A 5000-nucleotide genomic window follows, 5' to 3' on the forward strand; every position below is an offset into this window, starting at 1 on the left:
GTGTGGGTAGAATATTGATCCACCCCCATGTTTATACAGACTGCCCCGAAGCCAGACATCTGACTGGCATGGAAACATTCACTGCCATGAGGGCCCTGGATCATGGAGTTCACACAAACAGACAGACTGCTCAGTCCTCCATCCAACCTCTCTCTCTCCCTTTGTCTCCCTCTGTCTCTCTCCCTCTGTCTCTCTCCCTCTGTCTCTCTCTCTCTCTGTCGCAAAAAAAAAAGACTAAATGTCTCTCTCTCTCACTCTGTCTCTCTCTCAGTGTGTAGGAGGTGGTGTGTGTAGGAGGTGGTGTGTGTAGGAGGTGGTGTGTAGGAGGGTGTGTGTAGGAGGGTGTGTGTGTAGGAGGGTGTGTGTAGAAGGGTGTGTGCAAAGGAGGTGTGTGTAGGGGTGTGTGTGTAGGAGGGTGTGTGTAGGAGGGTGTGTGTAGGAGGGTGTGTGCAAAGGAGGTGTGTGTAGGGGTGTGTGTGTAGGAGGGTGTGTGTGTAGGAGGGTGTGTGTAGGAGGGTGTGTGCAAAGGAGGTGTGTGTAGGGGTGTGTGTAGGAGGGTGTGTGTAGGAGGGTGTGTGTGTAGAAGGGTGTGTGTAGAAGGGTGTGTGTAGAAGGGTGTGTGTAGAAGGGTGTGTGTGTAGAAGGGTGTGTGTAGAAGGGTGTGTGTAGAAGGGTGTGTGTGTAGAAGGGTGTGTGTGTAGTAGGGAGTGTGTAGAAAGTTGTGTGGGATTCTGGGAATCCTGTACTTATGCACCTTGATCTCCCTACAGCTTTGTTGTTAAGCCTTTCATAGTTAAGACATCATGAATACACATGCTTCCTGCTGCCTATACCACCTGGAGAGACAGCAGTCTAACCCTGGAGAGATCTGTCTCTCCTCTCTCCCTCCTCTCTACCACTGCTCTCTCTCTCCTCCCTCCTCTCTACCACTCCTCTCTCTTTCCTCCCTCCTCTTTACCACTCCTCTCTTTCTCGTCCCTCTCTCCTCCCTCCTCCCTTTTTCTCCTCCCTCCCTCTCTCCTCACTCCCTACCTCCTCCCTCCCACCTCTCTCTCCTCTCTACCTCTCCTTTCGATTCCCTCCTCTCTACCTGTCTCTCCTTCATCCACTGTACCTCTTCTCCCTCCTTTCCTCTCTTCTCTCTCTCCTCCCTTTACCTTCCTTCCCTCTCTCTCTCTCTCTCCTGTGTCCCTCCTCTGTGTAACTGTGAGACTTTAGAACCTTCCTCTCGCTTCATCTTCCTTCTTGTATTCTTCCTCCCCCGTTACCCCCCCTGCCCCCCACACCTCCCCCCCCCCCCCACACCTACACTTCAAATGCCCTTGATCGACACATCAAGGGCAATCCTAAAACCCCAAATGATTGATTACTATATTTGTATTTAAGTCAAACAAAGACACTTTTTAAAAGACACGTCACTCATGTGTCTCCCAGAAGGGGGTTCAACTTGAACGAAGGACCTGAACGACTCCCTGACTCTCCCTCCCTCCCTCCCTCTCTCTGCCTGAGAGAAGATTCTGGAAGGCTGGCTTCTCTGTGATTGGTATCCGTGGTGACGGAGACATGGCTCAGTATTGTCGGAGTTCAAGGATGCAGAAAGAAAACAACCTTTCATCCAGCTTCAGAAACTTCACCAAACTATCAACATCATTCTCACTCTCTTGTCTGGGTTTGTAAACCCGGCAGTTATGTCTGCACATGGCGCACCGTATGAGTGTGTTTGGAGAAGACATTTCACCGTATGAGTGTGTGTGTGTTCTCTATGAGAGGCCGTCTGGGGCGAAACTGCTGGAAAACTAGCTCCTCCACATGCACTCATCACTTGTGCTACCCCATGAAACACTCAAACACATGCACTCATCAGTTACTCTTAAGCACTGTTGTACTGATGTAATTTTTATTTTCAGTGCGCCTGGAAGTTTGTTTCTGGGAGATTGAATTTGAGGAGTTTCAGAGAGAGAAAAAGACAAGGGAGGAGGGGAGACAACCTTCCGGTTGTTCCGGAAGTTGCTGTAAAAGGGATTGATTAATTATTAAATATTTAGAAAAAGCCAAGACAGGTTCTTTTAACATTAGAAACGCATAGCACCTTCATTTGACCGCTGTGAAGATAGAAACACATCTTTGCACTCGATCAAATTCCAGAAACCTCTTTTCACCGCTTTTCCGAAATAATTCATCATTCAGTTAGAAAATCACATTAGAAAAACTTAATTTCAAAGAGTTTTGCTCCAATTTTTTTTGTTAAATTGCTACTTTGCGGTCGGCTATTTCTTTCTATCTCTTATGGATTGCTCCTCTCTCTGTCCCTCAAGGATCGCTCCTCTATCATCTCAGCAGATGTTCAGAGACTCGCAGGCGAGTAATTTGTTTTCTGTAATTCATCAAAATTTAAATAAGATTAAGTAGGCTATAGTATAAATAAGATAAAGTATATTTATAGCAGAAGTATAGCCTACTTTATAATTAGCCTAATTACCTACCATATGACAACAATAATTTTATTGTACATTTTCGATTCATATTAGGCTATTGCCTAGCATAAAACGCATTTTTGTATGTCTTCGTGATGGCCCTACCAGTAAATAATCATCAGGCTTATGTATTCAAACCATTCAGACTCTGCGTTTCTAGCGTGTTTTGCAAACGTGATGAATAATTTTGCAAAAAGTAAGCTCTGTCCTTTACAATGAACAGAATTTCGGCCGCATTGAAACCGGAAGGTACTCTGAAACAACCGGAAGGTTGTCTCTTCTCCCCCCTTGTCTTTTTCTCTCCCACCTTCTCTCTCTCTTTCTCCACCCACCTCTCTCTCTCTCCCCCCCCCCCCAACCCACGAGTAGGCAGTACAAGTTTCTGCTACACTTGCTGAAAGAAAAGAGAATCGAAACCTTGAAAGAGGTAAAAATTGCTGATCACACAGCAGCCATTTAACTGAAATAGCAATGACAAAATAGCTTGAAACGATCTTTTACCAATGTCATTTCAATACTGGATTAATTAATGATTAATTAATATTTAGAAAAAGCCAAGAATGGATCGTCCCATGCACCTGACAATAAAAAACTTGAAACTTCTAGAATTCAATCTGTGCAAAACAAACTTCCAGACGCACTGAAAATCACCTCCTCTCCCACTTTCTGTCTCTCTCCACTTCCTTCTTCTCTCCTCTCCCCCCCCGCCCCTCCTCTCTCTCTCTCTCTCTCTCTCTCCTCTCTCTCTCCCCTTTTCTCTCCCTCCCCCTCCCTCCTGTCCCCTCTCTCCCTCTCTGGTTTCCCCCTGACAGGACACAGACAGTCCTGTCCTGACCCCTGATCATCCGTCCCTTATTCTGTCCTGCATCCAGGCCTTCCAGGGGGATGAACAAATCTGATGATCGATTTCTTCTCTACCGCACGCACACACACACACACTCACACGCACACACACACTCACACGCACGCACACACACACTCACACACACACACCTAACCAGCGCCCAGAAATCATTGCCTACTGCCGGCCAATGAACCCCTGCACTGCCCCCCACCCCTCTCTGCTGCCCCCCCACCCTCTCTGCTGCCCCCCACCCCCTCTCTGCTGCCCCCCACCCCTCTCTGCTGCCCCCCCACCCCTCTCTTTTCTTCTCCTCCCTCTTCCTATCTTAACCCTTCTCCTCTCTTCCCTCCTCCTCCCTCCCTCTCTCCTCCGCCTCATCCCTCCCTCCCTTCCCCTTCCTGCGGTCCTCTGCCCCTCCCTCCTCCTCCTTCTCCCTCCTTCCTCCTCCTCTTCCACCTCCACGATGAAGCGATAATCTTCTGGTGTGACCTGTGACCCCCAGCTGTGTGTGCGTGTGTTCCCTGTCTGCCCTGATCTGCTCACAGAGAGAGAGGCTAGCATCAAAGCTTCCCCCTCCCCCCGCCCCTCCCTCCCCCCCCTCTCCCTCCACATCCCTTTCTCTATCACTTTCACAAGATCCTTTGAAGTAAAAGTTCACTCTGTAACATTTTCCAGGCAACTTATTTTCAAGTTGCTTCTTTGATTTTCCGATTGAACCCTTCTTGGCTGTCCGGGTAGAGAGGTAGATGAGGGAGAAGAAACACAGGGTGGAGGTGTGGGGGGAGGGGGGGGGGGGGGCTGGGTGAAAGCGGGGGAGAGATCAATGCCAGTGTGACCTCCTGGTGGGTCTGGGGGGGCTTGTTGGAGTCTGGAAAGAAATCATTATCTGATCGTAGAATTGTGATCGTGCCTCGGGGCAAGAAGTAGAAAAATACAGACTGGGTTTTTGATTTCCATGTTTAGGGTTAGGTTAGCCCCTGTGAGAGCAGGACCAAGACTGTCACCGCGGGAATCCTTGACATGTCCGTGAGGTCATACCATTCCTTATCCATACAGACACTCAGGGGGGGATTTAAACCTGCAACCTCTCTGGCCTGCAGCCAAATGTTCTACCACTGAGCCTATACCCATCCCCATGTTCTACCACTGAGCTATACCCATCCCCCATGTTCTACCACTGAGCTATACCCATCCCCATGTTCTAACCACTGAGCTATACCCATCCCCATGTTCTACCACTGAGCTATACCCATCCCCATGTTCTACCACTGAGCTATACCCATCCCCCATGTTCTACCACTGAGCTATACCCATCCCCATGTTCTACCACTGAGCTATACCCATCCCCATGTTCTACCACTGAGCTATACCCATCCCCATGTTTTACCACTGAGCTGTACCCATCCCCATGTTCTACCACTGAGCTATAACCCATCCCCATGTTCTACCCACTGAGCTATACCCATCCCCATGTTCTACCACTGAGCTATACCCATCCCCATGTTCTACCACTGAGCCTATACCCATCCCCATGTTCTACCACTGAGCTATACCCATCCCCATGTTCTACCACTGAGCTGTACCCATCCCCATGTTCTACCACTGAGCTATACCCATCCCCATGTTCTACCACTGAGCTATACCCATCCCCATGTTCTACCACTGAGCTATACCCATCCCCA

The sequence above is a fragment of the Hypomesus transpacificus genome, chromosome 2, assembly GCF_021917145.1.
Source record: "Hypomesus transpacificus isolate Combined female chromosome 2, fHypTra1, whole genome shotgun sequence".
In the NCBI taxonomy this organism is placed as follows: domain Eukaryota; kingdom Metazoa; phylum Chordata; class Actinopteri; order Osmeriformes; family Osmeridae; genus Hypomesus; species Hypomesus transpacificus.